Genomic DNA, 25,890 nt, shown 5'->3' on the forward strand with positions numbered 1-25,890 from the left:
GCAGAGCCGCTTGAAGCAGCCCTGGCAGCAAGCAGCGGTTTTCAGTAGAGCAACCCAGAGAGATCCTTCAAAGTTCTTAACACAAAACACTTCTACCCAACTCTCCAATGGCTGCCATCTCACCAGAGTGAAAACCACAGTACTTGAGAGACCAGCAGGCCCTACCTGATCTGGCCCATGTCTTTCTGTTCATTCTCATCTCCTGCAGTTTCCCTAGTAGACTCCTTCCTCTCTGTCACACAAGTCTTCAGTTCCTAGACTAGAGCAGGCATGCCTTTGTCTCAAGAACTTTGCTCTTCCTCTTCCCTTTGCCTAGAACACTCTTCTTCAACATATCTGCAAGGCATGCTATTTAACTCCTTCAGGTCTCACTCAAACATTAACAGCTAAGTAAGATTGTTTCAATGACCCCGTGCTAAAATTGCAATCCTCTTCCATATCTTCATCCTATCCTCCTTCCCAGCATTATTTTTTCTATAAACTTTTTTTTTATTTGTTATGTATTTACCTGACTCTTGTATGAGCTCCATCTTGGCAGGGGATTGTTTATTTCATTCACTGCAGAATCTCCAGCTCCTAGAACAGTGCCTGACACTTCATAGGGACTAATTAATTGTGATCTGAAAGCATGAGTTTATGTATTGTATGTTTACTAAACACCAACCATAGATTTTAGTCTTATGCCTGTTTCTTAATATTTCAAAAAAAATCTTAATTTTGTGAGATATTCTTTACCATTTGCATAACTATAATGTGTGGTAGTATAATTTCAATTTGCCATTTCAAACTAAATATGGCATATTTATATATTCTGTAAGAAAAATATATTGAGCAAGCATTGCATTCAAAGAACTAAGCCTGGCCTATTAGAGGTGGGGACTGATTTTTTTTTTAAAAAAGTAAAGAAGGCACCATGCCTGGTGTTCAAAATATTTACTTCTAAAAGGAGGTTCAATCCAGAAATTCAAGGGACTGGTGGTAGAGCTCAGCGATAGAGCATTTATGTAGCATGCACAGGACCCCAGGTTCAATCAAAAAAAGTCAGAGAAAAAAACAAAGAGAATGTTAGGACAGTTCAAAAAACATTAGATTTTTTGGGAAGTCTTGGGAAAGGCTTTATGCTGCAGTTATTAGATGAGAGTCTTAAAGCATGGTTAGGATTTTGAAGATGGGTGTGTTTTGGATGGAGTGAACAATATAAAAAAAAGGAAGAAGAAATGGGTAGCAATGACGATGAGCATGTCTGATTTGAAAGAGACAGAGCTAAGAGAAGAGATGGGGAAGTCACCCTGCATTTTAAGAAGGCACACAAGTTCTTAGAGAAGTGCATGAGGCAATACAGCTGTAGTAGCTGGGAGTACTTCAATAGCAAGTATCAAAAACTGAAATCATTTTAAGGAAGAGGAGAAAGGGGAGATGATAGCAGCAGAAGAATTCTATACAGGCTCACTGTCTCAAGGAGTCCAGGAGTGGCCTAGGAACAATTTAAACTCAGTTTTGAACTCTGCCTGCAACAGTTCTACTTCCCCACTTCTGACTTCTTTTTGTGAATTGGCTTATTCTTCTTTCTTATTACTCATAGTTTATTCTGGTCTTCAATCCATATGCCATGCTCCTGCAAAATTATTTAAGAAATCATGAAAGAGATGACTTTTAAGCAGTTGGAAAGAAGTGTGGACCAGAGACAAAAATGGTCACAAAGACAAAGTATGCCAAATTCATTACACACAGGTGATTTTTTTCTCGTTTGATATCGAAATTGGAAGATCATAAAAATTACCACAGAGCACTTAAATCTTACAGGATATGTAAATGCACCATACATAGTTTGATGTGTTAGGTTCTCTTTGTCCAGTCCCTGACCTTCCTTAACAGTCTCCCTTGTTCCTGCCATGGATCCCTTGCCACGTTGAATGTACCTGTCTCCCCATAGACTGTAAGTCTAGGGACTTGGTAGAGAATATGTCAGTTTTACTCTCATATTGCCAGCACCTAACAAAAGTCCTAGCTGAGAACGGGCTTGGGTGCAAAGTGGTATTTGATAATTTCAGTATGCATTTCCTTAATGCCCAATGATGGTAAACATATTTCCATATGCTTATTGACCATCTGCAGTATTTCCTTGTGATAAATGTCTGTTTAAATCCTTTGTCTAGTTTTTAATTATTTGTGTATTTGTTATTGAGTTGCAATCCCTCTTTCTGTATTCTGGATAGAAGTTCCTTCTTGGAAATATGGTTCCCATCTTTTTTCCAATTCAGTGATTTGTCTTTTCAGTTTTACTGACTCTTCTTGACTGTGAAATCAACTTGAGCCTCTTAAAAAAGTTGCTAACAAAAATTAACATAGACTGGGGATATAGCTCAGTTGGTAGAGTGCTTGCCTAGCATGCACAAAGCCCTGGTTCAATTCCCAGCACCACCAAAAAAGAAAAAGAAAAAAGAAAAAAATTAACATAATATTAGGCTGTATTAATAAAAATACAGAACCCAGACCAAAATATATCTGTTCTCTGCTCATCTGACCACTCTGGAATGGCTGAAATCATTTCAGAGCACCACAATGTAGAAAGTTATACAAAAAATTAGGTAAAATTTGCCAAGTTGAGCAAGTTGAATCTGAAAACTATTATTCCATATTTCCTATGAGGCACAAAATAGTCAGCAGAGTATATTAAGAAGTATATCACAGAATGAGAATTCTCCAGGTTCTAAAGGATACCCATGTGACTCTTTGGAAGATAGACGTAAAAATAAATGAAGGCCAAAGAAAAAGACATGTTAGAGTCTGTAAAATTTTGAAATAATTGCAATAGTCACACAATGTCAAGTGCCTATTAGGTATTTAATAAGAATTAGTCAAATTAATCAGTGAAGGAGTGAATCCAAAATTAGAACAAAATGTTTCCATAGGATGTAGTTTCCAGTGAATAATATGTTCAAGAATGTAAAAGAGCAACTGCTGCTCTCATAGTAGACAAGATCATTGCATTGATACAAAGATCAAACAAGCTAACCTCCAAAGTCCCTCCCAGGTCTAAGATACTGTCATTTTTAAAACCCAAGTCAGGCAGCTATTGATGAGGATTACAAGATTTTTTAAATTAATTTTGAATTAGTAATATACTCAAATGCAATATTTAAGATACAAAGGGAATATAATGAAACTTAGGTCTTCCCCCATCCCTGTATCCCAGTCACCCAGTGTCCCTTCTCAGATAACCCTATTACTGTTTCTTATTCAGAGTATCCTATGTATAGGAAAGTATATATTATATTTTTACACAAATGGAAGCTTGTTATATACAACATTTTGCATCTTGAATCTTTCACTTTAGAATTTATTTTACCACAGAAAGACAAATACTCCATGTTCTCACTCATTTCTGGAAACTAAAAGGTCGATCTCAGAAGAATGGAGTGGAATAGTGGTCAGCAGAGACTGGGAAGGACGAGGGGAGGGAGATGGCAAGAAGTTAGCTGAGGATCATCGAAACGCAGGAAGGGCAAGGGGAAGAACTGTGGAATGAAATCAACCAAATTATATTATGTGCCTGTATGAATATATTACAATGAATTATGTACATATCTTTTATGTATAGTTATAATGCACTAATTTTAAAAAGAAAGCATGGATGGAAGAGAAGAGGAAGGGAATCAGTGGACGGAAAGAGAGAAAGGAAAAAGGAAGTACTAGGGAATGAAATGAAGCAAATTATCTTACATATACATATGAATATGTCACAGTGATGCCCCCTATTATGTATAATTATAATGCATTAATAAAAAAAAAACAATTAAAAATACTAATTGTAAAAGAAAAAACAAGAGGGATTAGTACCAGTTTTCTATTGCATAGGAATATATAACTATTGGTTACAGGCATCTATTATATATTTCAAAATACCTTCAAAAGAAGATCATGAAAGTTTACAACACATAGAAACCATTGACATTTGAAGAAATTAAGTACTTGTTACCCTTGTTTTATCATTACATTATATACATGTATCAAATTATCACACTGTCCTCCATAAAGATGTACAAATATTATGCCTCAATAAAAATTACATTACAGATTACAGATTATATCAGTACCTAAAGACCAACTTTGTTCTTGATAAAAGCTGTACGATATCTCAAAGTATGGAACTACTATAATTTATTTAGACCCCTACTGATGATCTCTACTTACATTGCTTTCTATTTTTGTTATCACAATGTTGCAGTAAAAATACTAATCATTTCTCATTTTGCATGTGTGAAAATAATTGTCTTTAAAATAAATTACTTAATAGGATTGCTTTAATCAAAAGTCTTTACATGTTTACTTTTTTTAGAATTGGTAAATTGTTTTCCATAGGTGTCATATCAATTTATTCTTTCACCAAAAATGTTTGAAAATACCTGTTCTCTCTTGTCATCAACCTCTAATTCAATACAGTGTTTTCATTGCCTATACTTGCCAATATTATGGGTGAAAATACTAGTCATTATTATTTAATTTGAATTTCTCTTATTATGAATGATGCCAAGCATATTCTCATATTGAAGAGCCACTTGTATAATTTTTTTAAAATATCCTTAGTCAGTCAGGCACAGTGGTGGATGCCAGTAATACCAGCGACTTGGAAGACTGAGGCAGTAGAATCACAAGTTTGAGGCCACCCTCAGCAACTTAGCAAGGCCCTAAGCAATTTAGCAAGACCTTGTCTCAAAAAAGTTTTTTTTTAAATATCCTTAGCTAGTTTACTAGTAGGTTATTTGTCTCTTTTCTTAGTGATTAGAGTGGGCTCTTTACATATTAAGGAAATTAGCCATTTGTCTGTTATGAGTTGCAATCTTTTCCCCATATTATATTGTATCTTGACTTTAACTTTTTCTCCTGGCGCCATTTGTTTTTAATTTTACACAATTTAATGAAATATCAGGGTTTTCTTTTATGTTTTCTGAGATTGGTTTCAATCTAGAAAAAAATCCTCCTTATTCTGAGAAAATGTTAAAAATCATCCTGTGCATCCTATAATACTTCAACAATTTTGTTTTTTATAGTCAAATCTTTGTACATCTGGAATTTAAATGGAGGTATAAATTCAAGTGTTATTTTCCAGATGATTGCCTAATATGTTGTACTGAATACAGATGATAGATTAATTTCAAAATCCTGAGTATAATGTTTATCATTTATCAGAGTACTTGCAAGAGCAGTAAATATATAAAGGTATAATAATAATAATAATAATAATAATATCACCAATAAAAATAGTAACAACAAGAAGAATGATACTTATACTTACTGGTGCTTAGTATGTGGCAGGCACAGCTTTAAGCATTTCATACAAATACTGTATGATAATTTTCTCTAATTCCAGGACTTGGCCAGCAGTACTATTCAGATTCTTCCCGCATTCAAGGATGACTTGATTATAGTATGGATAAAAGCAAAGAGGACAAAATTCTTCATATATATAGTGAAGTTGGGGAGTGTTCCAAGATTAAAAATGCTTTGTTCATTTGTCTACTCAATAGTACAGTTAGTGTTTGTGAATACAAAGATTTGCACTAGGGAAACAGGACAGAGGCTGTAGCTGATCAAGCAAAGCATCACAATTATGGTTTGCATGTCTCAGGCATCACAGATATTCAGCCACTACACACCAGAACAATCTGCTGGCTCTATTCTGATGTTCATGCATACCTTCTGATTGCTTAATGTTGGACCTATATTGGTTGATTTGTTTTCCAGTGCTGGGGACCAAAACCAGGGCATTGCACATGCAAGGCAAGTGCTCTACCCCTGAGCCATATCCCCAACCCTGATAAATATTTTAAATAGCACTATAATGTCAAGTACTATGGCACTTCTTTATATACACTAAAAATACTCTAAAATTTCTCTGTACTTTTTCTTCAAAGCATTCATTACAACTTCATGTTTCCATATAATTAGATTAACTTTCTGCCTCATTAAGTTCTGTGAAAGCTGAAACATAACTGTTATGCTCAACATTACACCTCAGTATCAAGCCACAGTAGGCACTCAATAAATATTTGTTAGTTGAATCATTTCATAAGTAGTCCTAAAATCAAACAAACACAACTTTTAATTCTTTCTCTACTGGTTTTTAACTCTGCAACTTGGGTGTGTTTTATAGCTTCTCTATACTTCAGTTTCTTCACATGTAAATGGACATAATAATAAATATTACCTAATAGGATTATCAGGAGAATTAAGTAAAACAATACATCATCATCTTCCTCACACTGAGTTCTTATTTAATATTATCCTGGGCCTCTCAGCCCTGGGAAAATCTTGCGGAACATGAACTATATACACACTCCTGCTTGCAAAACCAGTTATGTGATTACATATTCAAATGTGCAGTCTTTCCTCTGATCTTGTGACTCAAACTCTGGTATCCAAAATCCCCCAAGCACAAAGTTAAGGGAGTGAGAGACCAATTGTTGCTTTAACATACTTGTTCTGGATTTGACTGAGATGTTTGTCTGAGACCTTTAAAATCATGGTGACAGGCTCTATGGTATATAATAAACAGAACACACTTCAGTTTCTTTCAGCACCTCCTCTGCATAGGAAGCTCTTTCCTACATCTTACTAAAATCCTCTTTGTTTATTCACTCGAAATCTATTTACCAGATCAGTATTCTCTATAAAGAAGTAATCTGGTAAGCAGGAATTTGATGAATAAGACATGATCCCTTTCCTTCAGGGATTTATCACCTAATAAAGAAGACAGACAAGAAAAATCAGTGATAATAGCACAACTGTAATTTAAGTTTTTCATCTGCTTTTAAATACTCATACAATCACTCTTGGATAATCAGTTAGAACTATTTATCACTTTACCATTTATTGAATCTCCACCATATTTACAAAGAACTAGAGGGATGAAGAGGGGATCTTTTAGAAGGGTCAAGCCTCAGCCTCAGGTGACTTCTCTAAGTAGCATCTGTGTGTGCGTGTGTGTGTGTGTGTGCGTGTGCACGCGTATGTGTGCGCACGCGCACGCACACACAAGGCATGAGCCCAGCCCAGATCTTCCTTCTCAACTCAAGATAGGTTTTATTCACCTATCTTCTGGCCATCTTTATGTAGAGTTCCAGGAAATCACTGGTCTCACAGGTCTGCAAAGAAATTCCTTATCATACTCTCTAAGGGTGTCCTTAACTGCACCTATCACCTACCTGCCCTGTTACCAAGCCAGAAACCTGGGGCTTAGATTTCTCCCTCTCCTTAATTCCCCACACATAATCATTGTTAATTTTATCACTTACCTATTTCCTTACTCAGTTTTTCACTCACTTTCTGGCTACAACTTCCTTAATTCCTGCTCTCATCAACTCTACCCTAGGCAACCACAAAAGCCTCCTCCACTGGTCTTCCTGGCTCCTGTCAACCTTTCCACTTGAACCGTTGGCCGCAGTGCAAGAATCACCTAGACACTGCCCTGTCCCCAAGCCCTTGATGACTCTCCAATCCCACAGGGAAAAATCAATGAGAGCCCTTCAAGGTGTGCGTACTCATCCTTGTGCAGCTGGATTACCACCTCTGCCCTTGCACTCTATATGTTAGTCAAATTTAAATGTTCAGAGTTCTATGAACACACTATGACATTTTATCCTTCTCTATCTTTGCAGGTGCACCTCCCTTTCTCTGTCTATCCTGTCTGATGTCTAATCATCTTCAAAGACCCTATTCAGGAGCTTGCTCCTCTGTGACATAGATCTCTGATTTACCAGAACTATAGTTGACAACTCTCTCCTTTGTCCTACTGATGACATTTATATATGTCTCATCCTGCCCTTTCTTCCTTCCTATATTGCCCCTTTTTTTTACTTCAGTATCTCCTTCTATGTGTTGACTTGAAAATATATCCTTTATATAACTCTTAAATCCACTGAGTTCTCTCCATGTTCCTTACCACCACCCTTGACCAACTCACCATCAACTCTCAGAACTACTGCAATAGATTCCTGACTTGTTTCTCTGCTTCCACCATTGTTGCCCTACAACCCAGTCTTATTTTCTACAATTGGAGTATGTTTTTTAAAATGCAAACTGATCCTGTCATACACATACCCTTCACCTCTTAACATTAGTTAGAGGCGCCTTCATTTTCCTTAGGACAAAAAACAGAATCTTAGGCATGTCTCTTATGACCCTCAAGACTTCCCTGGCTTTGTCTGTAAATATGATTCCTCCCTTTCCCTCTCTGCCCTTGCTAAACCAACTACTTTCAGTTCCTGGAATTTACCATTAAACACATAGAGGATTTAGGTTTCAATGGAAGGAAATAGAGTCAGTAAAGATATTTGATCGGGTGGATATTGTGACACAATTATACTGGAAAGGAAAAGGAGACCAATATATTGACTAATTAGATGAGTCCTGTGTGATCAACCAGAAAATTAGTGCAATAATTAGGCCGTGACTTGTGTAGTAGTAGTGCACACAAAAGAGGCAGGAAGAGACATGAGATATTTCAGAGGAAAATTCTTTGGGAATGAGTGGCTGGTTGATTATGACGAATGAAAAGAAAGAATCAGACCTAGGAAAATAGTTCCTCTACTGAAAAGAAAATGGAAGGAGATTTTGAGGTTAAGATAATGAGTTCTGCTTTGGACTTAAGTCAAGCTCAGGGAGAGCTCATGAGAGAAATGTTCTATAAAGGCATGGACTGTTCAGAAATACAGATTTGGGAACACCCACTCAGCACAAAGAGGGAAGTGCCAAAGGTTGAGCAGATCAGCTCTTCCGGGAAAACTGTGAAAAGAAGAGGTCAGAAGTGCGCAGTCATGAATAAGAGGAATAAGAGAAGCTATGATGGAAACAAAGGAACTATAAAAGAGGTAGGCATAGTCTGGAAGAGCATGATGTCTTGGAATTTGGAAGAGAGGAGATTTCAAGAAGGAGCAGGTAGTCACACAAGGTCATGGAAAACAAAGGCCAAGGGAAGGCTTTTGGATTTATTTTTTAAAGGAATGTCATTCTTGACATTTGAAAGAGTCTCTTTAGATGATAAGTAGGAGTAGAAACCAGAGAAGAGAAAACTGAGGAATAGGTCATTATTGATCTCTGAAAACAAAAATGGGTTTCTAATTCGTTTAATGTATAATTTTGAAGAGTCTAAAAGGCAGAGCACTGTTCACTTACGAGACATCTTAAAATGCATCTTTATGTTTAAGAATAGGCTGCTATATTTTGTAAGCAGAGACCCAAGACCACATAAAACATTTCTCTTAAAACCTCCAACATTGAGAAAGTTGTGAAAATTCCCAGTATGAAATGTTTTCAGAAGCTTTCCCCAGATTCCATTTTTGCTTAGTCAGAAGAATATTTGCAGCCAGTTGTTTTTCTAAGTGATGTCTGAATTCTGTCATTGCAACATGCAAAAGGACAGCTGACTGCTTTCTTCCTGTTTATGTTTTTCTCTTAAGTACATCAGACCATCAGGCCTGAAATAGCCCAACTCTCCAGCTGCCTTCACACGCTTCTTATGGCATTAGAAAACACATAAACTCTTATGCATTCATTCAAATTCTTCATAAAATCTAGTCATTACTCAGAAATAGCCTTCTTCTAGGTTTCATCAAGGCAATGTAGAGCTGTACCCCAAAACTCTTAAAAACAAATCATCTTTTCATTCACCGTTTAATGAATTCTATGTGGGCCAAACACTATTATGTGTCCTGAGAAGATGAGTTCCTGGTCTCAAAGAGTTCATACTTTTGATGGTGACATGCTGCCTCTTTTCCCTCCATGGGAAAAGGTGTAAAACCCAAGAAGAGTAGATATGAAGACGTGCTAAGAGTGAGGAGAACTCATGGATCCTTTACACCCGAAGAGAAATATTGTATGTCATTACTCTGCCCCCAAATTACTTTGTCCTTACAATCATCAAATGGGATGTGGACCAACATGGAAGGCAAGGGCTCTGTAAAGACCATTCCTTCACCTGAATAGAAGCATGGATTGTACTTGGCTTTTTCACTTTGGAGTGGACATCAATAATCATTTTCTCCTGCTATTGAGAAACCAAGTATGGTTTGCTGTACATAAACTAACATGAAGATTATTCAAGGGAAGGAAGTGATCTAAATGTCTCTCTAAATGAACAAATGCATTTCTGCTTTTAAGTGAAAGAATCTTGCTTGGTCTTTCAATTGCATCGATGACTTTGTTTTCCTTACCTTTTGAGGAGAAATCTCAAACTGAAGGAATCTGCCAAACCAACAAAATGGTTGCCAGGGAATGAGTTCAAATTACTGTGGGTGTGTGTGTGTACACACACACACACACACACACACACACACACACACACACATATATATATATATATATATATATATTATTTTTTTGGCCTTATACATTCTAGGCAAGTGCTCTGCCACTGAGCTACATGCTTGGCCACTTTATGTAATATTAGAGTTAGTCATTTTGAAATGTTTATATAGTTTTTCTTTTGACTGTATCCCTTTCTTCCCAAAATATAAATTGGGTCATTCAATACTTGAATAGTGATTATGACCATGATGACATCATAACAAATTTCTAGTTATATTTTTTGATAATTTTTAAAGGTCAAATTTCATTCATCCATTCTACATTTTTAATTTTTTTTGCAACATCCTGCCTCTAAATTTCTCTTATTTTTCTGCTCTAAATTAGTAGACACTAGTCAACAGCTTTATAGTGGTCAAAGGCTGGGAAAGAAATTATGTCCCATCTCCTTAGTAGAAAAATGCTGGAAAGTTCAATGTACAGTAGCAATTCCCAATATGAAACACTGAGTTCACCCAGGGCTACCATGCTTTTACTTATATCCTATTAGAATGAATGAATTCAAACAAATTACTCTCTAATTGTTTCATTTGCTTTTGAGACAGATATTAGATGAACATTACTCCAGGTGCTAATGATCCAAAGGACAATCCAAGAACTTGAAATTTGTAAGTATGGTGAGAGTATGAGCTTCTTGAAGTCAAGAAGAATTTTAAGTGTTCTCTAACTTGGTCATCTCCTAAGTAACTACAGGGAATCAGTACTTTAAGAACATTTAGAATCATGGACTTTGAAAGCTAAAGGGGAATATATACCATCTTGGGCAATGCCGTTCAACAGAAATAAGTAATCCTTAGTGAGGTTCACAAACATAATTCTATTTTCCAGTGATAACACTTTTAAAAATTACATTAATTTTAATAACATTTTATTCAAGCCAAGTTATATGAAATATTAAAATTTTAATATAATGAATAAAAATGCTTAATTGTGGCATTTTACCTTTTTTTGTACTGTCTTGTATGTATTTTACATCTACAGCACACCTCAGTTTAGGCTAGACACATTTCAAGCGCTCAAGAGTCATGAGTAGCTGCCGTGTCGGTCAGTACAGGTCTAGGGTCAAACTGTAGCATGTTACAGATGAAAAGACAGAGATTCAAAGAGGAGAGGTTATCATCAGTATAATGAACTGAAAGAGAAACATTAGAAGAAGGAAATCTCATAGCCCGAAGTCACAGGAGTTCCCCACTGGGAAAGCCGTGGTGATTTTCCTCACGTACTAAGGTCTCTTTTCCCCTTGCCTCTGGGTACCTTAACCCATAGGCCTGGGCAATGATGATGAAGTCACTATCTTCAAGTATGGGCAAGTAACCTGTTCCCAGTGACTGATTGTATTTGCCTTGACCAACATTCAGATGAGACAGGATCACTTTTATGATGGGCGCCCCAACCATTCTCCAAATGTGGCTTCTTTGATATACTGATTAATAGTTGGAAGCTTAATAGAATTTCAGAAGACACTTTAAGAGTTCCATCATGAGACATCTATTGACACAGAAAGACAGATTTTATCTGCTCCTGTTCACTATCTTGCTCTTCAGACCGTCAAAATGAGTTAACTCATGTGATAAAGAAGATAACTGAAGAGATTTCCAAATGTCAAAATGGAGGTGTGAGCTTGGTTTTTGCAAGCTAGAACTTGTTCTTCAATGACATTATGGGTTGGGGTTACGGTTTAGGGCAAAAGGACATCTTAATAAAATACAAAATGACACTGTCAGTCAATTTTATTTCTGTGGGCCATATGCCAGCTGATTTTAGACCAACTGGTCATTTGACAGAGAAGAAAACAGAGGTGCAGATAAGTAAAGTGATTTTCCCAGGATCACTGCACGTCAGTGGCAGAACCAAGACCAAGGCAACAAGATAAATTCTTTTTTTTCTTTTTTTTTTTTTTCCGGTGGTGTTGGAGAATTGGACCCAGGGCCTTATACTTGCAAGGCAAGCACTCTACCACCTGAACTATATTCCCAGCCCCAATATACATTCTTGATTCAGTTTTCTTTCTGCCTGAACAAACTTTTTCTTCAGCTAGTAATACCATATCAAAAACAAATAAACAAACAAACAAAAAAAACCTCTACCCTCCTGTAGTGCCAATTCTACCTACTAAATATATCTACTTACTTCCTATTTCCATAGCCTCTCTGCTAGAGAGTTAGGGCCATTTTCAAACCTTGGAATTCATGGGCTTTCTGACCTTTAGGGAGCTCATCCCACTTCTTGTGAAACACCTAAAAATGCACAAACAACTCCATAAAAAGTACTTAATTTTATGTACAAAGGATTTAAAAAAATTTTTTTTTTGTAACTTCCTTTTGAAATTATTGGCTTAGAATAAAAATTTTTGGTTGGTTATCATTTCTCAGCAATAATTTTGCATTTGTGGCAACTCTTGCATCTACCCCATTCATTCTTTCTGAAAACAACAAACCTTTTACCACAGTTAGATTCGATAATTAAATTGATACAATGTGTATTTGGTAGTAATTTTAATGAAGCATACCAATTTTTATTTTCCAGGTTTTCATATTTTAGAGAACGATTTTCTTTCAAATACTCAAAACTCTTCATAGGTCTTAGGAAAAAAAAAAAAAATCATAGCTCTGGATGGAGCCTTTTTTCCCGTGGTGTCAAACAGTGTACGTCATCCTATGGATCATTGCAAAGACCCTCTCCTAGTCTCTGTCACGAAGGACTTGTCACTATCTCCCATCTTGTAGAGTACTTTTGTCCCTCTTTTGTTTTCAGTGGCATACCCGGCAAGTAACCTCTAAGCCCCTAGCTTCTGCTACGTCTTTATTGTCACTTAAATTGTATAAAATCCTGTTAGAATGCCAGGCTTTACCTTATATTCTTGGGTTCACATGTGCATTTCTTGCTGTTTGGGCTCACTCCCTCCTCCATTTACTGCTTCTCTTCACATCAATTTCACTTATAGAACAAATAATTTTTTCTGATTTTAGAATTTGGGTTGCCTTAGCAACCATATCTCTGTTCTGGTATTTATTATATTATGATACTGCTGATTTTATTTGTTGGCATGTGTATCTTGTCTATGCTACCACAGTGAGAATTACACTATATACATTTCATATCTCCAGTCCCTAGCAAGATGCTTAGCTCCTAGTAAGCTCATAATAAATTCAGTTTAATGAATGTCCATTAACAATAAAGCACAATTGGTTAAAGCCAGTTCAATTGTAACAACCAGCTACTATTCCGTCCAAAACTTGTCATAATTTTACTGCAGTGGAAAAAAAATTTGAACTGAAGTTAAAATCCTGGGTCTAGTCTTCATTTTGCCCTTCTCTAGTCAAATAATCCTAAAAACTTACATGACATTCTAAATCTCAGTTTTCTCACCATATTTTGAAATCAATATTATCACCTCTGCCTCTTTTGCAGTTGCCAAGGAAATCACATGAATGCATTCTGAAAACTCTGAAGAACTCCACAAAGTCCTATAATTACTAAGTTGATTATGTGGCATCTCTGTTGATGATGACCTTAGGCAAGGGGCTCATTCACACCCATTTACTCAGACCCTAAGCAAGGACACCTCTCCTGTATGTGAAGGGCTGAGGAGCAGGGTACAGGAAGCCCCCAAACCTTTACAGCACATCAGTCATTCCTCCTAATCAAGACCTGACCACTTAGTAATACCTCAGGGGAACAAAACCTGTTTCCCTACATGACAAATTTAAAACCTGAAACAGGATATTAAAAATTAAGTATCCAGTTTGAAAAGAGATTCAGGCATTACTGAAGAAGAAAAAACAAAGGTACAAAAATGGTCAATGGCAGGAAGCTGAGTTATTGGGAATAACACTGCCCATCATGTGAGAAAACCTGTGTAAACTTGCCTACCCAGCCCACAGGCTTCAAGATCCTCAGCTGTAACTTGGGGGTTGGCTCGGGTAAGCTCCTTGTTTCCTCCCAACTTGGCAGTTCCATGATCTCAAAGGACTGGAATCTGACAGTCCTGCCTGACATTGTCTAAATGTTCCTGGGAACTAACAGAGCATGTTGTGGTTTCATGCTTAGTTGGGAAATACAGAAATGGGTCTGTTCATTGTGACCAGAAAAACATATTATTTCTGACAAAGAAAGAGAGGATAGGGAAAAAAGCCAGAGCAGTGAGTCTGAATTAACAAACTAAAGTAGTTGCTGTCTTGGAGGATAAAAACCAAGCAGTTTAAGAAAGAGTTATATAATAGTTTGTCATTCTCTTACTCTTTGGATTTTTCTCTGATACAATTGCTCTTCCTAAACCAGCTGGAAGGTGAATGTAAGGAGTTCTTCGGGTTCTGTCTAGAAATCTTCATGCAACCCTAGATAAGCCATATAACCCCTAGGAACCTCAGTGTGTTCAACTGCTAAATGACTGAATTGAACAATGAAAAAATTGTTAATAAATTAGATGGAAAATGGGGAACAGAAAGGATCGTTAATAACAGTGGTAAAGTATGCTACAAATCACATCATCAAGATGTAATTTATTCACTCATTGAATAAATATTTACATATGGTGTCAGATATAATTCTAAGTGCTATGGATATAGGGAAGAGAAAAAAATGAAAGAGGGAGGGGGAAAGGGGAAGGAAGGAAGAAAGGAAGGAAAGGAGGACAGACCAGGTAGAAATCCTTGTTTTCTTGAAACTTAAATTACCATCAAATAAACAAAGTAAAACATACAGCATGTCAGATGGTGAGGAGTGCTACAGAGGAAAGGGGCAGGCAGGGGCTTAGAGTGTCTCACCTGTACTCAGGTGAGATAGGTCACTGGAGAATTTTAAGTAAAGTCTCAGGTGGGAGACAATACAAACAGAGATGTTGAAAAGTCAGTGGGAGATCCTGGAGTTTAGAAAAGAAGACATCAGGATTGGAAATATACATGTCCAAGTTTGCAGTGTTTAACTAGGGTTTAAAGTGATGAAGCTAGAGACCATCCTGGGGTGGGGGGAAGAAGATAGGAGTGTACTGAGGATTGAGATAAGGAGCACTCAATGTTTAGTGGTCATCTAGATAAGGAGGAACCAGCAAAGGAACCTGAGAGGCAGAGACGAATGAGAGAGGAGAAAAATTGGGAGAGTACTATGCTGGAAACTAAGTCTTTCAAGGAAGAGGAATTAGTTTACAGTGTCAAGTGTTATAGGCCAAATAAGTTGAGGACAGAGATTTGACAATATGGGTGTTTTGTTCTTTGTTTGTTTGTTTTGGTACTAAGGATAGAACCCAGGGGTACTCTAGCACTGAGCTACATCCCCAGCAATTTTTTTAAAATTTTGAGACAGGGTCTCAATAAGTTGCCTAGACTTACCTCAAACTTGTAATCCTCTCACCTCAACCTCCTGAACCTGGTGTGTGCCTCCTCACCCACATCAATCTGGGTGACATTAGTAACTTAGACTAAGTAACTCAGAAACTTAGTAAGTTACTTATAACTCAGAGCTGTTTCAATTGTTTGAAGTGGCTTTAGGAAAGAATTGGAGGAGAGTAATTAGAGATAACTAGTATAAATAACTGAAGGGAATTATGCTATATAGTAGATGAGAGAGTTGGGGCAGTAGCTGGAGGTAAACTGTCAAAGAGGGATTTGTTTTTAAAGTGGGTGATTGTATTGCATATTTGCCTTCTGATAGAAATAATAAAGAAAATTAAGAGGAGAAGAGAAAGGAAGAAAATTAAAGACGACCTCAATAAATAGAAATGCATCATCTGTACTAGTGTATAAGACTAAATATTGTTATAGAAGGAAGCATGAATTCAGTGCAATCCCTATCAAAAGTTCCTATAGACTTTTTTGCTGAAACAGAAAAGCCAATTCTCAAATTCATATGGAACTAACTGGAACTCCACTAAGGCAAAACAATCTTGAAATCCAGTTGGACCAGCATCACTGGTTGAAGAGACTACTCTTTTTCCACAGAATAGATTGGGCACTTTTGTCAAAAATCAATTGATCATAGTTGTATGGGTTTATTTCTGGACCTCAGTTCCCTTCCATTGGTCTATGTGTCTAACCTTATGCCATAACCACAGTTTTGATTACTATAGCTGTTAGTAAGTTTTGGAATTGACACATTCAAGTTGTTCAACTTTGTACTTTTTCTCTTACAGAGACATCAGTTCTATGGGATCAGAGTTACAACCATAGGCCCTATCTCTAGTACTGTCACATAGGGAATTAGGGCTTCCATCCATGAATTTTGTAAGGACACAATTCAGTCCATAGCAGTGATTATGAGAATGACACATACTTTCCATCCCCCAAAATAATACTAGTTAATAATATACAAGAAATAGTGTCGGGGTCTTAAGCCCCCTTGCTCTTGTCGACCAGCGACAAGAGAAGGGGACACTCCCCAACAAGGTCAGACCGGGATAGGTGGGGCCGACTGACAGCCCGCTCCCGGCCCTCCTGGCGGAGGACAATCAGACGTCAGGGAGACCCGTCACAGCAGGAACTCGTTTATTGAGGAAATCACACAGCTTTTATGTAGGGTGGGGGCTAGGCGGGAAACAATCAGCTTAAAGGTCAGCCAGGCAGGGGGGTTCACGAAGGCGAGAGTCCCATAGGACTAGATGGCAAGCACGAGCTGATCACGTTGGCGGAACTGTTGTTAACCAATCCCTGACGGTGGTCCGGTTTATCTTCATTAGCTATTGAAACTGCCTTAGAGGCCTTGATCTTGCTCACTCGCCAGGGAGTAAGGAGTCAGCCTGAGTTAGTAAACGTGTCATTAGTCCCAACACCTCCCCCTTTTTTGTTTTGTATTAAGGGTGTATCTGTCTTAGGTTGCCCCTGGGAGGGTCTTACCCGTCGTGGACCATCACCCTAGCAGTTTGGGTGTCCACCTTACTCGAAGGTGTGCCTGTCTTAGGTTGTCCACGGCAGAGCAACATCCTTACCCGTCATTGGGCAATGAGGCTCTAGCCCTCATTTCCTGTCTTAGGTCGGTATGAGCTCCCCATGAATCTTACCCATCTTTGACTACCGCCTTAGCACTTCAGGCGGGCCCCTCAGGAGGAGCAGGGCTCAAGGGAGAGACACTTAGACCCCAGTGTCCTGATATGAGTGATTCATGATCCTATAGGGCTCCCAATCATCATTATGAGGGGCGGTATAATGCTGTCGGACCACCATGAGCTGCACAGACTTAGCCTGGCTTTTCAGTAAATGGATAAGCTTATTGATTATGCAAGGACCAAAGGTGAACACAAGGATAATGGTGATTAGCAGTCCCCTAAGTGGGAGGAGGTAGGGGAGCCACCTGTGTAACCCAGTCCAGAGGAAATTAGAATGGAGCTCGCTCCTACGATGTTCCAGATCTTCTTGTAAGTTTTTGATTTTATCTTGTACAATGCCAGAGCGGTTGATGTAGAAACAGCACTTCTCACCAAGGAACAGGCAAAGCCTTCCTTCCTTCGCCGTTAGCAGATCCAAACCACGACGATTTGGCAGGACAACAGTGGCCAAGGAATCAAGTTGAGCCTGTAGATGTAAGATGGTAGAGCTGCAAAGTGCAATGTTAGGAGCTCTGTGTAGCTCTCAAGGAAGTCCACTGTCCAAAGTCATGAGGTCAGAGACCCCAATCTCAATCACTGTTGTCCCATTTTTGCTACTGCACATTACACTCTTTCTAAAATGTCATTTTAAGCAGTTTACATATATTGAATCCTGAGTCTATATGACCATTAGTTAACACAATTTAACATTGTATCTAAACATGAATTAAAGAAATGCTGAGAGAGCTTTTAACTTTCCTTTTGTGTGGCAAATTGACAAAATGTTTTTATGTTTAATCTTTAAACAAATCAGGCTCTCAATAACCTTCAGAAATACATTTAACAAATTTTACATATACCCTATTGATGACAGGTCCTATAATAGAACATTGAATGATAGAAATAAAACCCCAATAAAATTTACTCTTTTTAAGTTTAAAATTACTATTACAGACAAGTTTAGTTTGGAGAATAGCAGCTTGATAAATTTCCTGTTTTAAAAACTGGTATACGTGGAAAATATGAACACATTTAATATACAAAGAGTGACCATTTCACAATTACCTTGACACTTTTATATTACCAAATTTAGTTTTTAAAGAAAAATTTAGACTCTGTAACATAGTATAATACTCTAACAGTTGCTTAACCATAATTGTATAAACCAATTTTTAAGACTAATTGTTCTAAAGAATAAAACTTAATAGACACAAAGTTAAGAGTAAATTAGTGTTTCTAAGAAATCCTTGTCATTTTCCCATATAGATTAAACTTTGGTTTATATTAGAACATTAGTATTTCACCTTAGGAAAAAACCTTAAACAGCTTTAACTGTGTCACATACATACAGCCAACTTAGTTACATGCAAACTTATTGAAATTTGCCCTTTACAGACTTTCTTAGCACTTATTTAGACCCTCATGTATTTTATCACATAAGCACTTTCGTACCCAGAAACATTTTGTTTTTCACTAAATATATTTCCATATCTAGAACCTTTTATTTTTTTCTTTCCTATCTGTTGACCTTTTTGTTCACATTCTGAAACAACTCTTATGAAATTTCTTAATTATATAAATTACTCCATTTTAATAAGATTAAATATTTTGTTACTTATAGTACTCTGAAACACAGTTGAAACCTTTAGAACCCTTTGTTTTTTTGTTGTTGTTGTTGTTTTTTAATTTTTTAAATGTTGCTTGTTCTTTACTTTCTAAATCATACTATACTCATTTACACATTGACTCCTGAAATATACATAAACATTATTTTATGACAAGACAGAATATCTACATTATCTCAACTACACAAAAAGAAAACAAGTCCAAAATAATATTAAGGGACTTCCTTAGATAAAACTACAAAACTAAGGATATATATGTAAATATATATTTAAATCCCTGCATTCCCATTCCTTTTATTTTTTTCAGCTAAATTTTACACAAATAATATCTGCTCTTATAATTTCCACTCAGATTAAAGGCATCATACCCTGTCACTCAAGCCAAATCTCCTTTTCCTTTACCAGCCCCCCACCTCTAATAATCAAGTGTTAACAAGACATTGTCCTAAATTTCTCTGGAACAGATCTCTTCATTAGTTTCCTTTTGCAAGTCCATTTCTTCATAAGTCTGTTATGTGAGATTTTAATTGCTCTATCGCAGTTTTCTCCTCTTCAGTCAGTGGTGACAGCTCCAGGTCTGTTTGCTTTTGTAGTTCTTGTATCATGGTCATAGTCTTATTCAAAGTAGCATAAGTGTGGCTCTTAAACTCTTTCTGCTCAACAGCAACTGGTTTAAAACGTGCATATAAAGTTTGATAGCAAGATTTTATTGCAGACAAATCCTTTAAGACTGTAACTGGATTTTTCTGGCCTGCTGAATTGGGATGATTTGTCTTGAGTTCGTATTCCAGTCTATACTGAATGTAATCCAGATCAGAGTCAGCTTTCTGGAACCCAAAACTTGTATACTTCAATGCTTACAGCCATTTCATTCATAACAGGCAAAACATGGAGACCAAAGTCCATAATCATCAGTTCAAGCTTATCGACCTCCGCCTCCATGTTGAATAGTTCTAGAATCTTTTGTATATAGAATTATACCTGTTAGTGATACCGCTCTTTACCGGTGACGAGTCCTGCTTCCTAGGTGTTGAAGTATAACGCCGGAGAAGCACGCCGAGGCAAATGTAGAGTGGAAATGCAGCTTTATTAAAGAAAAGTAAAAGCAGACTTCTCCCGGGTGAAGAAGGGGACCCAAAGGCGGAATCCGTGGGATGAGCAAATCCTGTCCTTTTTATGGGTTTTATTCTCCCATTCTCTCCCCTTATCTCTTTCCTTCCTGCCTATAGGATTAGGCCTGGTTTTGCAGGTGAGAAGCGGATGGGGCAGGGGAGGGCCAAAGTGATTCAGGCAGGTAAGGGCCCAGGGGGCATTAATCAGCATCTTCCCGCCTGCAGTCTCTGACAAGCGCAGGTAAATTTGGTTATCAATGGTTCTGCAGGTCCTTGACATTCCATTCTCCCACAGCAGTCTCCAACTTCCAGAGGCAGATGGTTTTATGGCCTCCATTTCCTCGATCTGACCCGATTCCCTATTTCTACACTAACTGCCTGTCCCCAATTCTGGCTTCATTAGGACATAACTCTTAGTAACCTTGTTTTTAGTTTAGTGATGACACAAAACAATTTTCTCTACAAACACATTTGAGTAATCCCATGCATGTCAACTCTAATTCACTTATTTTCTTAAAAATAACTAAGATATTAGACAGTGTCCTGAACAGTATTTGCCAGCTTTTTCTTGTTGAAGGAAAGTCCTAGAAAAATTGATGTTAGACATTTTATAAACATCAACATTTTATTAGTTTGACCACTTAGAGACTTGTGAGTTAATTTTAAAGACATTTTACTTCTATTAGTTTACCCAATTTAAATTGAACCTTTCGAAATCACGTGATTTAAAAATATTTGGATCCATTTTTAAAATTTTAATTTTAGGAGCGCTCAATTTTGATACAGACAAAACATGACATCAGACAGCACGACATACAAATAACACAAAATCAAAGGCCTTGTAACTTTATAGGTGAATCTCCATTGCAATGTAACAGATGTTCAAAAACTCTAGTTGAATAAAAAATAGAACTGATCAAAAAAGTCATGAGCTCAAAAAAAATGTAGAATTCAAAAAAAAAAAAAAAAGTCCTGGAAAAATGATACGGCCATTAAGTACTTTAGTAAAGCACCATAAAATTTACTTTTGCTGGAGTTCAGTTAAGACTCTTTTTGCTCTTTTTTTTTTTTTTGGGGGGGGGGGTTGTGATTGTCACCTACTAAGCATTCTGGCTTCCTTCATTTACATTTCAATGTAAGCCTTGACTGAGATTTGGATCTGAAAGGGGCTAAAATGCTCTAGCAGAAACTTGATGCCTAGGGCATTTTAACTGTTATTCCTGGTTAGTAATCAATTCAGGTTTGGACGCAGAAAACTGTGAAACAATTATCTCCCAATACTTGTGGGGCCTGGGGCTACTATATCATACTCCTTACTAGGACATGCCACTGATGGTTGGGTTGGTTACTTCCTCCACGCCAGCACATGTGGGCCCTCGTGGCAGGAGGACTAGGTGGGCTGGGCTGGGGAATGGAAGAAGAAACAGCTGAGTCGAAGTTGGAGGAGGGATTGAGAGGGGGAGAAGGAGGCATTCGAGTTTGCAGGAAGAGCAGAGAAGTGCAAGAAAGAAGAGACTTGAAGATAAGGAATCCCTTTCCATCTGCCCGCTCGCTTGTGGAAGCTGTGTGCCAATATCTTGGTAGCCACAATCCACCTTCCCATGGAGCGATCTTTCATCCCTGCACAGGCCAATTTGTGATCGATAGTCATTCCTTCCCAAACTAACATTTTAATATTTACCGGGAAGTCCATACAAGGAGGCGGGAGGTTAGAATCCGTGAGTTCTTGCCCAGTATCATAAAATGGCCACCGGGAAGATTTCCCGCCATCTGGAAGGAGGAGGGCGAGGGCTTTCCTTGGAGTCTGATGTGGCCCCAGAATACAAGATGGTGGCAATGAGCCTCCTGGGGGCGGTAGTGGGCCCTCCCTATGTATAGAGGCTGGCTGCCCTCATGGTTCCTGAACCTTGGGAGGAGCGGATGGAGATGGACTGGGCTCCTCATTAAAGGTCTCCCAACGTTGTTTACTATGTGGCAAGTTTCTGGAAGGAGATGCAACAGGAGGAGCGGGCGGTTCTTTAGGTGGCAGCTCTTTGGGGAGAAACTTGGAGCCCCCTTTGGGAGGTCCTGGAGAGAAGCAGGCCTTAAGGGTGGATAATGTAGGGCAGACTCCCAATGGGGGACCCTCCCCTAAATTGATTTCCCTCTTCTTAACAAGTTGTTCTACACGATCCCCTGTGGACCAGTCAAAAAGATTAGCGGCGGGAAGCCAAGAGGCCATCCGAGTAAAGGTGTCCCAGGCTTTTTCCGCCTGTGTATCAGACAACTCAAGGTTCCTGCTCTTCAGCATGAGTCTAAGAGCTGAGAGCACAGGGCCACCATGTGTGGTGTGTGTTTGCCCCCTCTTTTCAGGGATGCCTTACCTCGGAACTCCCTTGGCCCGATCTGCCGGTACTTTCAGTTTAGAAACTGCCTCTTCACTTTGGCTGCGGTTCAGCCTTGAGGGGCCCCACGATGGGTGCCAGATGTCGGGGTCTTAAGCCCCCTTGCTCTTCTCGACCAGTGACAAGGGAAGGGGACACTCCCCAACAAGGTCAGACCGGGATAGGTAGGGCCGACTGACAGCCCGCTCCCGGCCCTCCTGGCGGAGAACAATCAGACGTCAGGGAGACCCGTCACAGCAGGAACTCGTTTATTGAGGAAATCACACAGCTTTTATGTAGGGTGGGGGCTAGGCGGGAAACAATCAGCTTAAAGGTCAGCAAGGCAGGGGGGTTCACGCAGGCAAGAGTCCCATAGGACTGTATGGCAAGCACGAGCTGATCACGTTGGCGGAACTGTTGTTAACCAATCCCTGACGGTGGTCCGGTTTATCGTCATTAGCTATTGAAACCGCCTTAGAGGCCTTGATCTTGCTCACTCGCCAGGGAGTAAGGAGTCAGCCTGAGTTAGTTAACGTGTCATTAGTCCCAACAAAATAGTTGAGGACTATGTTTATGATTTTAGCAAACTAGAAGATGACATTTCCTTGAGCTAACAATGAATGCTTATCAAAGACCTCATTTAACCATTCCCATAAAAATAACCTAAGTCAAACTTGTCCCCTCTTATGACAAAACCTAAACTGTAACTCAAAAGCTAAATGCTGATAAGACAAAGTACACAATAATTTAATAGAATATTCTCTTAAGCCTTCTGGGAGAAATAGAAACAACCTTTTAAAACATCACAGATCATAATTATACAGAAAGGTTTCTACTTGGATTCATATTGATCACCAAAATTAAAATAAATCCTCTAGAAGATAAAGGCTTTACATTTGGGGACCACTGACCCATGCATTTGTCAGTGGGATTTATATAAAATATTGGTTGGAGGGATTTTATGTTATGTAGGTATAGAGAAAATATGTTTCTTTCAATTATTTTATAATATAAGATCTTGGAGCATGAAATGTTATTCAATACATGTATAAATATATTTTTCATTCAACTTTGATCCAGAGAATGGAAGAGGACAGGTAGGAAAGAAAAGGAATAAGGAGAACTAAAGAACATAAGAAGAAGAGAAAAAAAACGAGGCAAAGAAGAAAGAGGAAGATGATAGGAGAGAAAGTACTTACACAGATGTACATCCCACTGGGAGGAATGGAGCACACAGGAAGTAGGAGATCATGAAGCAAAAGTTCAGAGAAAGTAAGCAAGAGGTCTGTGAAAACTCAAAACAACAGGTGTTATGTGCAAATAAGTATGGATGAGTTCTCTAAGACAAGTCATATTGTGGATGTTTTCCCCATCTATAACAGAGTTATTGAATATGGAAAGAGGATGCTTCCATAGACTTAGGATACATCTGTCAAAACGGCTGTTAATAGCCTTTTGAATAAAACATAGACAACTGTAAGTTGGATTTTGGTCAAGTTAGAGAGGCATATGTCTGCGATAGCCACACTCAGTCTATTTGTTCATAGGTCTGCACCAATTCCTTTATTCTTCAACTAAAAACTCTTCTTAAGCAGCAACTATTTTTCAGGAACTATGTTATACCTTAGTGATGCTAAGGCCAAACTGTGGCCTCACTGTCAGGAAGAAGGCGTTTTATCACAAATAACTGTAAAATGGTTCAGTAAGTATGAGAGTAATAAGCTAGATTCAAGGAGCATCTTTAGTGAGAAGACACAAAGTTCTTCCCCAACCTTATCTTCAACATTTTTATTATAATGTGGCTAATGCTAGAAAAGGCTTTCTTAATTTTTTGCAAATATCATAAAACTTGGAGAAGTAGATATACATTGGTAGGTAAAAATAAAAGCAAAAGAAAAATCTCAGAAGATTGTAATGATGGTCTAAAGCCAATAAGATGTACTGAATATAAATGAATTCAGTGATCTGCATTTACATTAAAGAGCACAACCCCATGAACACAAGATCTGGAAGATGTGACTTTACAGCAGCTAATGTGAAAAAGACCTGACTTAGTCAAACACTAACGCCATAGTTTCACAGAGAAATGTAATGAATAGAAACACTTGTGTAGCGAGGTTGATTAGAGCAGTATGTGGGGGCCAATACATTGACACAGCTGTGTTCTATGCTGGTCATATCATCCTGTAGTGCCAGGTGCAGCTGTGGGCACACCTCAGGGAAGTGTTTGATGTATTGGAGACCATCCATAGGAGGCAACCAAGACAATTTATATGAAATCTTTCCTAAAAAATTACAGGGAAAAGGGAATATTAGCCTAAACATAAGATGATGTAATGAAGTATGTCATTATTTTCTTTAACAATGAATAGAATTATTTTACAAAGTACAACGGTGAAATAGGAAGAGCTAACTTTTCCATTAAGACTTGTTCCAGCCGGGCGTGGTGGCACATGCCTGTAATCCCAGCAGTTTGGGAGGCTGAGGCAGGAGGATCACAGGTTCAAAGCCAGCCTCAGCAACTTAGAAAGACCCTAAGCAACTTAGTGGGACCCTGTCTCAAAATAATAAAAAAAAAAGGGCAGAAGATATGGCTCAGTGGTTAAACACCCTAGGTTCAGTCCCCCGTACAAAAGAAAAGAGGGAAGGAAGGAAGGGAGGGAGGAAGGGAGGCAGGGAAAGAAAGGAAAATGAAAGAAAAAGAGAGAGACTTGTTATTTGCAAAACAACTTATCTTATATATTATATCACTTGGTTTTCAAAATGACCTTGAGAGTTGGGCAACACTATTGGGCACTACTATTACTACCATTTCACACGTGGCAAACTAAAGTTCAGCAAGACGGAACTTACTCAGAGTGAAAAAGTTGGGGTCTAAATTCCAATTTTCTGAGTCCAGATCTATGGTCTTCCCATGACACTATGCCATCCTTCCACCTAGAAGTAGTTTTTTTCCTCTAGTGTGAGGGAAAGCTTTTTAAAAATTTTGAGACAGGGTCTCACTGTGTTGCCCAGGCTGACTTTGGACTCATGATCCTCCTGCCTCAGACTCCAAGTGGCTGGGATTAGAGGTATGTACCACTGTGCCTGGCGGAGGAAAACCCTTCCAGTAATAAGTAGCACTTAAGAATGAAGCAGACTGCCTCACAAGTTAATGATCATTTTCATTTTCTCATGGGAGAAGGAAAAAAGGACGAGGACTTTGTATCAGGGACACTTTACAGGTGACTCCTACTTAAGGAGGAGATTGGATCAGGTGACCCTTAAATCTATTAAAAAAATATTTACCATGGGGAAAAGAAAGACAATGAATAAAAAGAAAAGCTTGAGAGATTCAAATTGATATTCCTGAGTCATCCACGGAGTTCATTCATTCATTTTGGCAAACTTTCACTGATCATTTACTATATGTA

The 25,890-nt window shown here is 38.1% G+C and overlaps 1 protein-coding gene across 1 annotated transcript in view; it reads right to left on the reverse strand.

Moving 5' to 3' along the window:
* Positions 1-25,545, reverse strand: part of MMP13 (matrix metallopeptidase 13) — a 73,862-nt gene extending 48,317 nt beyond the window's left edge. The window contains exon 1 of the mRNA XM_079101990.1: positions 25,331-25,545. The gene's annotated coding sequence lies outside the window, so the exon portion shown is untranslated. The remainder of the gene's footprint in view (positions 1-25,330) is intronic.
* Positions 25,546-25,890: the final 345 nt, after the last annotated feature.

Source organism: Sciurus vulgaris, assembly GCF_902686455.1.
Source record: "Sciurus vulgaris genome assembly, chromosome: 11".
NCBI lineage: Eukaryota > Metazoa > Chordata > Mammalia > Rodentia > Sciuridae > Sciurus > Sciurus vulgaris.